The sequence below is a fragment of the Toxotes jaculatrix genome, chromosome 2 (assembly GCF_017976425.1).
Source record: "Toxotes jaculatrix isolate fToxJac2 chromosome 2, fToxJac2.pri, whole genome shotgun sequence".
NCBI lineage: Eukaryota > Metazoa > Chordata > Actinopteri > Toxotidae > Toxotes > Toxotes jaculatrix.
In genome coordinates this window covers 26,517,538-26,529,934 of record NC_054395.1, presented here as the reverse complement: position 1 = coordinate 26,529,934, position 12,397 = coordinate 26,517,538, and positions in this window count along the sequence as shown.

The window sequence follows — 12,397 nt, the reverse complement described above, 5'->3', positions numbered from 1 at the left end:
CTCCGGAACCTTATGTGCTAGACACTCAAGGGTGGTACCGTTGGACTCGGGGTACACACAAATGGGGGGGGTAGGACAAGGTCGCATGCCTCTATCTTGCTCCCCTGAGGATCGGTGAAAAATGTCACATTCTCAAAATGTCATAAAAATGGTCATAGTATAGTAAGGCGTCAAAATTGGTCAAAAAAAGTCAAATTTTTTTTTGGCCTCAAAATGTCATAAAAATGGTGATAGTATAGTAAGGCGTCAAAATCGGCCAAAAAATATCAAATTTTTTTTTGGCCTCAAAATGTCATAAAAATGGTCATAGTATAGTAAGGCGTCAAAATCGGTCAAAAAAAGTCAAAATTTTTTTTGGCCTCAAAATGTCATAAAAATGGTCATAGTATAGTAAGGCGTTAAAATCGGCCAAAAAAAGTCATTTTTCAGAACGGCCTCAAAATGGTTAAAACTCCAAGCCCTGTACAGTCTTAACCACCCGAAACACCAACTTCAGCTTGACAAAAAGTACCACAAAAAGGGGGGTCCAAACCACTCCTGAGGCCCCGAAATGCGCTCCTAGACACTTTCTGGGGGAACACTTTTGGCCTCTCGCACTTAGGCCTGTGAGCCCTGTACACTCAACCACCTGAAATACCAACTTCAGCTTGACAAAAAGTACCACACAAAGGGGGGTCCAAACCACTCCTGAGGCCCCGAAACGCGCTCCTAGACACTTTCTGGGGGAACACTTTTGGCCTCTCGCACTTAGGCCTGTGAGCCCTGTACACTCAACCACCTGAAATACCAACTTCAGCTTGACAAAAAGTACCACAAAAAGGGGGGTCCAAACCACTCCTGAGGCCCCGAAACGCGCTCCTAGACACTTTCTGGGGGAACACTTTTGGCCTCTCGCACTTAGGCCTGTGAGCCCTGTACAGTCTTAACCACCCGAAACACCAACTTCAACTTGACAAAAAGTACCACAAAAAGGGGGGTCCAAACCACTCCTGAGGCCCCGAAACGCGCTCCTAGACACTTTCTGGGGGAACACACAAATGGGGGGGTAGGACAAGGTCGCATGTCTCTATCTTGCTCCCCTGAGGATCGGTGAAAAATGTCACATCATCAAAATGTCACAAAAATGGTCATAGTATAGTAAGGCGTCAAAATTGGCCAAAAAAAGTCAAATTTTTTTTTTGCCTCAAAATGTCATAAAAATGGTCATAGTATAGTAAGGTGTCAAAATAGGCCGAAAAAAGTCAAATTTTTTTTTGGCCTCAAAACGTCATAAAAATGGTCATAGTATAGTAAGGCGTCAAAATCGGCCAAAAAATTACAACATTTTTTTTGGCCTTAAAATGTCATGTAAATGGTCATAGTAGAGTAAGGCGTCAAAATTGGTCAAAAAAAGTCAAAAAAATTTTTTGCCTCAAAATGTCATAAAAATGGTCATAGTATAGTAAGGCGTCAAAATTGGCCGAAAAAAGTCATTTTTCAGAACAGCCTCAAAATGGTTCAAACTCCAAGCCCTGTACACTCTTGACAACCCTAAACACCAACTTCAGTTTGACAAAAAGTACCACAAAAAGGGGGGTCCAAACCACTCCTGAGGCCCCGAAACGCGCTCCTAGACACTTTCTGGGGGAACACTTTTGGCCTCTCACACTTAGGCCTGTGAGCCCTGTACACTCTTAACCACCCGAAACACCTTCAGCTTGACAAAAAGTACCACAAAAAGGGGGGTCCAAACCACTCCTGAGGCCCCGAAACGCGCTCCTAGACACTTTCTGGGGGAACACTTTTGGCCTCTCACAGGCAAATTTTCACTCTCCCAACTCACTTATGTGGAGGAACTTCAAATGCTCATAACTCTGGAACCCTAAGTCCTAGAGACTCAAGGGTGGTACCGTTGGACTCGGGGTACCCACAAATGGAGGGGTAGGACAAGGTCCCATGTCTTTATCTTGCTCCCCTGAGGATCGGTTAAAACTGACCCTGGTTAAAACCTCAAATTTTCACTCTTCCAACTCCCTTATTTGGGGGAACTTCAAATGCTCATAACTCCAGAACCCTAAGTCCTAGAGACTCGAGGGTTGTACCGTTGGACTCGGGGTACACACAAATGGGGGGGTAGGACAAGGTCCCATGTCTCTATCTTGCTCCCCTGAGAATCGGTCAAAACAGACCCTGGTTAAAACTCGAAGCCCTGTACAGTCTTAACAGCCCTAAACACCAACTTCAGCTTGACAAAAAGCACCACAAAAAGGGGGGTCCAAACCACTCCTAAGGCTCTGAAACGTGCTCCTAAAAACTTTCTGGGGGAACACTTTTGGCCTCTCACACTTAGGCCCTGTACGCTTTTTACAACCCAAAACACCACCTTCAGCTTGACAAAAAGTACCACAAAAAGGGGGGTCCAAACCACTCCTTAGGCTCTGAAATGTGCTACTAAACACTTTCTGGGGGAACACTTTTGGCCTCTTACACTTAGGCCTGTGAGCCCTGTACACTCTTAACCACCCGAAACACGTTCAGCTTGACAAAAAGTACCACAAAAAGGGGGGTCCAAACCACTCCTAAGGCTCTGAAACGTGCTCCTAAAAACTTTCTGGGGGAACACTTTTGGCCTCTCACAATTAGGCCCTGTACGCTTTTTACAACCCAAAACACCACCTTCAGCTTGACAAAAAGTACCACAAAAAGGGGGGTCCAAACCACTCCTTAGGCTCTGAAATGTGCTACTAAACACTTTCTGGGGGAACACTTTTGGCCTCTTACACTTAGGCCTGTGAGCCCTGTACACTCTTAACCACCCGAAACACCTTCAGCTTGACAAAAAGTACCACAAAAAGGGGGGTCCAAACCACTCCTAAGGCTCTGAAACGTGCTCCTAAAAACTTTCTGGGGGAACACTTTTGGCCTCTCACACTTAGGCCCTGTACGCTTTTTACAACCCAAAACACCATGTTCAGTTTGATAAAAAGTACCACAAAAAGGGGGGTCCAAACCATTCCTAAGGCTCTGAAACGTGCTCCTTAACACTTTCTGGGGGAACACTTTTGGCCTCTATCTTTTGTCTCTATCTTGCTCCCCTGAGGATCGATCAAAACTGACCCTGGTTAAAACCCGAAATTTTCACTCCCCCAAATCACTTCTATGGGGGAACTTCAAATGCTCATAACTCCGGAACCCTAAATCCTAGAGACTCAAGGGTGGTACCGTTGGACTCGGGGTACCCACAAATGGGGGGGTAGCACAAGGTCCCATGTCTCTATCTTGCTCCCCTGAGGATCGGTCAAAACTGACCCTGGTTAAAACTCCAAGCCCTGTACACTCTTAACAACCCTAAACATGTCACCTAGTAGAGGGACCGTGGTAATATAGGACACTTTTTCCATCTCTGTGGGGAGCAGGCACATCAAAACAACAACACTCAGGGGAAGGTTCAGTTAAAAAATATATAAATACCTTTATTACAAACGTAAGTTAAACCACAGTGAATAAAACCAGAGTACTCCAGATACTTGAATGAAAAAAGTCCAGCAGGTTGTCCACCTGACCAGATGGGATGTAGAGAGTCCCCGTGGCAACAGGTCTCTGTGTGGCTGTTGGATGGTAGCTTGGGGGGAAGGGGAAACAAACAAAAAACAGGGCAACTATCAGGGTGGTCAGCGGTCCGTCGATCTTTATATGAGGTATCTTAGTCCCAGAAACAAAATTAAGAAATCCTCTGTGGGGTAGGGGCGAGTACTAATAAAACAGGATATAACAAAAAATAACCGCAAAACCCAAAAGAAACCAAGACAAAACAACTCAAGCCTTTAAAGTACTATTCCACTGCAAATAAATCCACTCCAACTCAATAAGGTCCGATCCACAAGAATTCTAAAATAGTTTCTGTCCCAGAATGTTCAAAGTCCCCCCCCCCAAGAACAAAAGAAAGACATTATCGTCGGCAAACACGGCGTCACCCAATGCTACTTCAGTTGGTGTATATAAAGAATGAAAAGGTACTTAACTGCAGGAGGGGTGGAACGCGTCCCCACCCCTCCACTGTCACCCGAGGCTTCCCCCCTCTCGCACCGTGCGTCTGTGGCGGCGGCCTGGATCCCCACTCGGAAGCGGCGCACACGACTCGACCGGGACGCTCTTCTCGCGCCATTCACCGGACTCTTAGGCCAAGATGGTGTGGCGACTATCTGCCCAGCACTCGTACGCAGTGTCCTCAGTCCCTTCTCCTCCCGATCAGCTCAGCTGCTTCTTCAGCCTGCTGCCCGCGTTCCCCGCTGTCTGCGTCTCTATAACAGGGGAACAAACTCGCCTCCACGCCACACACACACCTGTCTCTTATCCTGTTCCCAATTACTTCCAGTCAATGCGCACGCACCCTCTCAAACACACATACACACTTAGAGACATACACACGCTCACACTTAAACACCCTGTGACATCCCCCCAAACCAAAGGGTTCTAGTCCCGAGAACCATTCACTCATTCATCCATCCATCATCTATATCTAAGAGGGGGTCTGCCCAGGTTGGGCCTCTGGGAGTGTCTTGGTTCTGGACTGGGCTCTGCCTCTTCCACTGGTCCCCCTCGCCCCATCGGGAACACCAGCCCCCAAGATAGAGATGGGGGCTGAGGAGTCTCTCCACGGGCAAGCTGACGTTGCTCCGGCGTGGGGTACAGTAGACAGGGCCGAAGGTGATTACGGTGGAGGATGCGCTCGGGCCCCTCCCTCCCTTCTGGTCTGACCTTGTAGGTGGGGATCCTTGCATGATGTCGTCCAATTAGCACATAAGGTTGGCTTTCCCACCGATCACTCAACTTCCCCTTATCCTGCCTCCTATGATCCACCACGAGGACCCGCTCTCCTGGTAGCAGTGGGGCATCTCGAGCCGTTCTATCATACAGTCTCTTATTTTTCTCTGCTGCCTGACCGTGTGACAGGGGCCTGCTGATGGCTGCAGAGGCGAGGGAGTGGACAAGAGTTCTAATAAAGAAAAACAAATTTACCCAGAGCTGACGATGCTGATGCGCTTGTTTACACGACGAAAAGGTGTACATAGTATGTTAATGTTTTTGACTGTTCAGGTCCCCCAGTAGCATAACTCTGTGGTTTGCTGTTGAGAGATGTTGCAGATATTATGAAAAACAATAATAGATATTATAAATAAGAAAAATGCCTTTTTTTTTCTTTTTCGTTTTTTTGTTGTTGTTTGTTCTGGTAATTAAATCAATCCTTTTTGAAGCTCTAGTTAATATGCTGTAACATTTAGCATGGCTTCTCACCAGAATAGTGTAGCCAAAGGAAATACTTGTGATCATAACAACCTAAAGCTGTTCTTAATCCACATCCAGAGGGGTGTTGTTACCCTTAGGTTTTTTGTTTTTTTTTTCATTGGGGCGATATTTTGAACCAATGTATGAAGTGGCTTTTCAATTTCTCATCATAATCCTGCCGACAACGCCAAAAATGTCACAGAGTAGAGGGACCGTGGTAATATAGGACACTTTTTCCGTCTCTGTGGGGAGCAGGCAACAAAACAACAACACTCAGGGGAAGGTTCAGTTAAAAAATATATAAATACCTTTATTACAAACATAAGTTAAAACACAGTGGATAAAACCAGAGTACTCCGGATACTTGAATTAAAAAAGTCCTGCAGGTTGTCCACCTGACCAGATGGGATGTAGAGAGTCCCCGGGGCAACAGGTCCCTGCGTGGCCGTTGGATGGTAGCTTGGGGGGAAGGGGAAACAAACAAAAGACAAGGCAACTATCAGGGTGGTCAGCGGTCCATCGATCTTTATATGAGATATCTTAGTCCCAGAAACAAAATTAAGAAATCCTCTGTGGGGTAGGGGCGAGTACTAATAAAACAGGTTATAGGAATAACAAAACATAACCACAAAACCCAAAAGAAACCAAGACAAAACAACTCAAGCCTTTAAAGTACTATTCCACTGCAAATAAACCCACTCCAACTCAATAAGGCCCGATCCACAAGATTTCTAAAATAGTTTAGGGGCAAATGCCTTAACCCTGACACGTCAAATCTGTCCCAGAATGTTCAAAGCCCCCCCCCCCCCCTCCCCCCCAAGAACAAAAGAATCTCTATTACAGGAGAACAAACTCGCCTCCACGCCACACACACACCTGTCTCTTATCCTGTTCCCAATTACTTCCGGTCTATGCGCACGCACCCTCTCAAACACACATACACACTTAGAGACACACACACGCTCACACACATACTTCAGCTAGACAAAAAGTACCACAAAAAGGGGGGTCTAAACCACTTGTAAGGCTCTGAAACGTGCTCCTAAACACTTTCTGGGGGAACACTTTTGGCCTCTCACAGGCAAATTTTCACTCGCCCAACTCACTTATATGTGGGAACTTCAAATGCTCATAACTCCGGAACCCTAAGTCCTAGAGACTTAGGGATAGGATTTTTTAAAACGGCCTCAAAATGTCATAAAATGGTCATAGTATAGTAAGGCGTCAAAATTGGCCAAAAAAAGTCACTTTTTTTTTAGCCTCAAAATGTCATAAAAATGGTCATAGTATAGTAAGGCGTCAAAATTGGCCAAAAACAGTCATTTTTTAAAACGGCTTCAAAATGTCATAGAAATGGTCATAGTATAGTAAGGGCCTCAAAATGTCATAAAAATGGTCATAGTATAGTAAGACGTCAAAATCGGCCAAAAAAAGTCATTATTTAAAACGGCCTTAAAATGTCATAAAAATGGTCATAGTATAGTAAGGCGTCAAAATCGGCCAAAAAAAGTCATTTTTTAAAACGGCCTCAAAATGTCATAAAAATGGTCATAGTATAGTAAGGCGTCAAAATCGGCCAAAAAAAGTCCAATTTATTTTTAGCCTCAAAATGTCTTAAAAATGGTCATAGTATTGTAAGGCGTCAAAATCGGCCAAAAAAAGTCCAATTTTTCTTTAGCCTCAAAATGTCATAAAAATGGTCATAGTATAGTAAGGCGTCAAAATCGGCCAAAAAAAGTTGTTTTTTAAAATGGCCTCAAAATATGTCAAAAAAGGTCACAGTTTAGTAAGGCTTCAAAATCGGCCAAAAAAGTCATACTTTAGTATGGCCTCAAAATGTCATAAAAATGGTCATAGTATAGTAAGGCTTCAAAATAGGCCAAAATTATTCATACTTTAGAATGGCCTCAAAATGTCATTTAATTTAATCAACAAAACAATCTGAAGAGCGGCTTGGGAGCCGAAAGAGCCGGCTCTTTTTAGTGAGCCGAGCCAAAAGAGCCGGTTCTTTAAAAAGAGCCAGAATTCCCATCACTAGAACCATGTCTGTGCTTTAATGTTGTCTGCTGAAATAACTCCTCAAGTGATTCCCTGCCGGCTGCTCTGCTAACTGGCTGCAAAATGTGTAATGGATTTCCTGAACAGAGGCATGTCTCAATGTGAAGCTGAGTAATGAGACACGCCGTCGTTCAGGAAATCCATTCCACAGTTTGCAGCCAGCTAGCAGGCAAGCATTGAGCAGCACCGTTGCTGACCAACTTTTCAGCACGTGTCTGCTGTGTGGAAATATTTTGCACTAGAACAGGGGTCTGCAACCTTAAATACTCAAAGAGCCATTTGGACCATCTCCCACAAGAAGAGAAAACACCCGGAGCCACAAGACGCTTTTGACATCGAAAATGAGGATAACACTGCATTTTCTTTTACACCTGTATGCATGTCTAAAAAACTATAGTGTGTTGCATTTATGAAATCAATGAACTGCTACACGAAATTTTATGTCTGTATGAAACAAAAACATTTTGAACTCTGAACAAAAGACACTTGGTTGATGCTTTCTAATAAAATACTCAATGTCTATTTGAGTCCTCCTTGTATTTATGAAATAAAAATCCAAACTTAAATTATCCACCTGCAGCGAACCAAAAATGCTGTCTGCTTCTGTGTTATGCCATCACTTTATTGCGTGTACTGGAGCATGCAGTCAGCTGTCAACCTGAAAATGTTTTTAGTCCCCACAGGTACTTTATCTGGAACAACAAAGATATTCTGTACAAAAATAAATCATTATTTAATCGCGTATGATTTGACAATGGAATTTTGCTGGTCAGTCAATTTACTCACTTCAACTCAATTTATAAATAGAATTGGTTTGTTGCTATCATACTCTGAGTTTCTGGATAAGTTCAGAATACCAATTACACCGAAGGAGTATGCTATTATTTTTGATGCTATTCCCTCTGGTGTCCGTCAGTGTTTTAGAACCTGTATTATGACAGATATTAATGTTACATACTCCACTCAAATTGTTATTGAAAATGTAGACATTAATTCTAAACAGTGTAGTAACAGACTTATAAGAAATTCTTTGAATGTTTATGTACCTTCCGCAGCAAAATTCTTTTGGTCTTCTATGATGGATGATTACACTGGGAAAAAGCTTGTGGAATTCTCAACAAATATTGCATTAATAATAAAATGAAGGAAGTATGTTTTAAGCATATACATCGAATTTATCCGGTCAAAGATGTTTTAGAAAGATTTAAATTGGATATAGATTATACTTCTGATTTTTGCAAGCTAAACAAGGAAACTATATTTCAATTATTTTTCCATTGCACACATTCACTTAATTTTTGGACGAATATGCAATTATATATAAACCAAAAAATAAATACAAATGTACTTATTAATGTATTTGATGTGTTGTTATATTTTGTTGATTATAAGCTAAAGAAAAATGTGAACCATGCTCTACAGATTCTTATCATATTCATAAATCCAAATGGTCTGGATCCAAACCCTCCTTTGAACAATTCACTGTTGAACTGAATAAATATGGACTCAATCTGGAACACATGGAGAACCAAAAGGCAACAAGGACTTTTAACATCCTAAAGGAACTGAATTTTATCTGAATATTGTACCCATGGCATATATGTTCTGTTCATTGTGTTTATGTACAATTTATTAAATAAAGCACATCGGCGGGTTGTGACGCATATTCTGAGCGACAAAAAATTAAAAACGTTTTATTTTAATGTTACAAGATCACCATAGTCTTCAAATTTAGAATTACATTAAAAACGAACAAACTAAACGAAATTAAATACTCATTCTTTTTTTTCCAAAGTCACAGGGAGCCACAGCAGAGGGTTGCTGACCCCTGTACTAGAAACACCACGAAGCAAGGCCATAGACTGTATAAGACATGGACGTAGCACCTGTGATGTCACCCATTGGTTTCGGGGAGTCTGTTTTGTGACCAAACCTTGGGCATTTGAGCTGCGCCATTGGATTTTAGTGGGAGTGTACTTTCCATAATTGGCGAAGAGGAGGGGTCAAGAACCCGGTCACTTAGCTCGGAGCAACCGAGCTAGCCTAAGGATAATCAGCTAATCAGCTAGGCTAACAAGCTAAGCGGCAGCTACATGCAGCTACATCCACCACATTCATTATTTAACTGTGAAACAATCATTATTTCATAATGATATATTACGTTAAAAACATTATTATTATTGTTATTGTTATCATTATCATTGTTATTAATGATAACAAAAAATAATGATGATAATAATAACAATAATACATTAAAAAGTTTAATATTTACCGGCTTTCACCGCTGCCTCCACCCACTATCCACTTACAGTTACAGCAGCACACCGCTGCTTGCTGACAGAGCTGCCCTGTCCATGCAGTGTCGGACTTTTTAAACAGAAAAATGAGACGAAATAAAATTGTAGCCCAGACACACCGCAACAGCATTCCTAACATTAGCTGCTCCGGTCCTCTATCTGTATCAGCAGCGACCATAAATTGGAAATTAAGTCATAAGCCAGCGGCAAAATATGGCAGTACATGCTAATTTGTGCAAACATTCAGGTAAAATTGTGAGAAATTTACTTACCGAAAAAACTGCAACACAGACTCCTTCGACAGTCGGTTAGTACAGTCTACACTATAACAAGCCATATTGTCACAAAAACCTATCCGAACACTGGCAAACACGGACACTGCAGCCCCTGTCAACCGTTGGAGGTAGCCGGAGGCCTCTGGATGTAGCCGCCTAGCCAAGCCAATGCTTTAGCAAAGAGCTAACTGCCAATGCCTGTCTATGGGGCTGTCACTCAACGTAACCACGCCCTAATTTATGTACGAATTTTAAGCCTAAATAACACTAAAACGGTTGTGGTACAAAAAGTGTAAAGTTCACTATTTTAACATGGGGTCACTTCTGGAGCCAGCTCCCAGCGGCAGCCGAGGAACTGCAGCTTTTTGAACGCAGAAGTGATCCTCACTGCTGAAACCTACAACTCCCCCCTTGATACAAGATGGCGGTGCACAGTGATGCAGCGGCTTCTCGAGCTCCCAGGATTAAGCCTTACTTTTCCAACTTCGAGGCCGCTTTTAGCACTAGTTTAGCGCTAAATTCACGTGTAAGGTACAGCTCTACCGAACTAAAGGTCATCAGAGATAGTTCGGTTACCACAATCTCACCGACGCTGAAATCCGCACTCGGAAGACAGGGGCTCCTGAGGGCGACGGAGTGGCGCAGCAGAGTACGGGGAGCAGCCGGCAAGAGGAAGCGATGCTCCCGAAAACAGAGAGGAAAGCGAGCAGGCGCGCAAGTCCGGCTGAAGGCCAGCAGGCCGCCGATTCCAACTCTCTTTCTGGCCAACGTCCGCTCCCTGGACAACAAAGTGGATCTGTTACGCTTGAGGCTGAGTGTTTCCACGGAGATGAGGAACTGTGCTGTTTTCTGCCTCACGGAAACCTGGCTAAACCACAACATGCCGGACTCAGCCTTCCAGATCGACGGACTACAGCTTTTCCGGGCGGACCGTGACCACCGGTCAGGGAAAACACGGGGAGGAGGACTATGTGTGTACGTGAATGAAGGTTGGTGTACAAACTGTGGACTGGTAAAAAGTTACTGCTCTGAGGCGATAGAACTTATGACAGTGAAATGTCGGCCGCACTATCTGCCACGGGAGTTCACCGCTGTGTTTGTCACCATTGTTTACATCCCGCCGGGTGCTAATGCTAACGCTAATGCTAACGAAGCATTACAGGAGCTACAAGACACCATTAGCTCGTTGCAGAGCAGGCACCCGGAGGCATTTTACGTGGTTGCGGGAGACTTTAACCACGTGAAACTGATGGACACTTTGCCCAGATTTTACCAGCATGTCACCATCCCCACACGCGGAGATAACATTTTGGACTGTGTGTACACTAACATTCAGAGTGCATACAGAGCTCTCCACCGTCCCCTCTTGGCCTCTCCGACCACATCTCCATCCTGCTTGCGCCAGCTTACCGCCCCCTGCTGAGACCGATCAGGCCAACAAAGAAGACTGTCACTGTGTGGCCCAGCAATGCAGCCTCTGTGCTACAGGACTGCTTTCAATGCACGGACTGGCAGATCTTCAGGGAGGCAGCCACATATGAGGGAGAGGTGGACCTTGAGGAATACACCTCCTCCGTCCTCGGCTTCATCTCTAAGTGTGCTGATGATGTCGCCACCACCAGGACAGTAACCTGCTTCCCAAACCAGAAACCCTGGCTGAATGCGGAGGTCAGAGCTCTGCTGAAAGCTAGGGATGCTGCGTTCAGGGCAGGTGAGGCATCAGCACTGAGAGTAGCGAGGAAAGAACTGACAGCGGGCATCTCGAGGGCCAAAGCCACATATGCTCAGAAAATTCAGGGTCACTTCACCTCCAACGACCCCAGGAGCATGTGGAAGGGCATCAAGTGCATCACAAATTACAACACCAGGGATGCACAATGCCCACTGGACCCCTCCCTGCCAGAGGCACTAAACAGGTTCTATGCCCGCTTCGAGGATCCTGACTCCCCCCCCTCCTGCACCAGACTCACACCACCACCTGGTGACACACCCCTCAGAGTGACCACAGCTGATAGGAATTAACCCCCGCAAAGCTGCAGGCCCTGACAACATCCCAGGGAAGGTTCTGAGGGACTGTGCTTATCAGCTGTCTGAGGTGCTGACGGACATTTTCAACACCTCACTGTCACTGGCATCTGTCCCCTCCTGCTTAAAGACTGCCACAATTGTCCCTGTCCCCAAGTGCTCCACAGTGACAGGCCTCAATGACTACCGTCCCATAGCTCTGACCCCTGTAGTCATGAAGTGCTTTGAGAGGCTGGTCATGGGCCACATCAAAGACTTCATCAATGTCACTGTGGACCCCCACCAGTACGCCTACAGGAAGAACCGCTCCACTGATGACGCCATCTCATCAGTGGTCCACACAACCCTCACCCACCTGGAGAGCAGGAACTCATACGTCCGTCTGCTCTTCCTGGACTTCTCATCAGCCTTTAATACCATCATCCCACAGACCCTGGTACAGAAGCTCTCCCTCCTCGGTCTGAGTCCCACACTGGG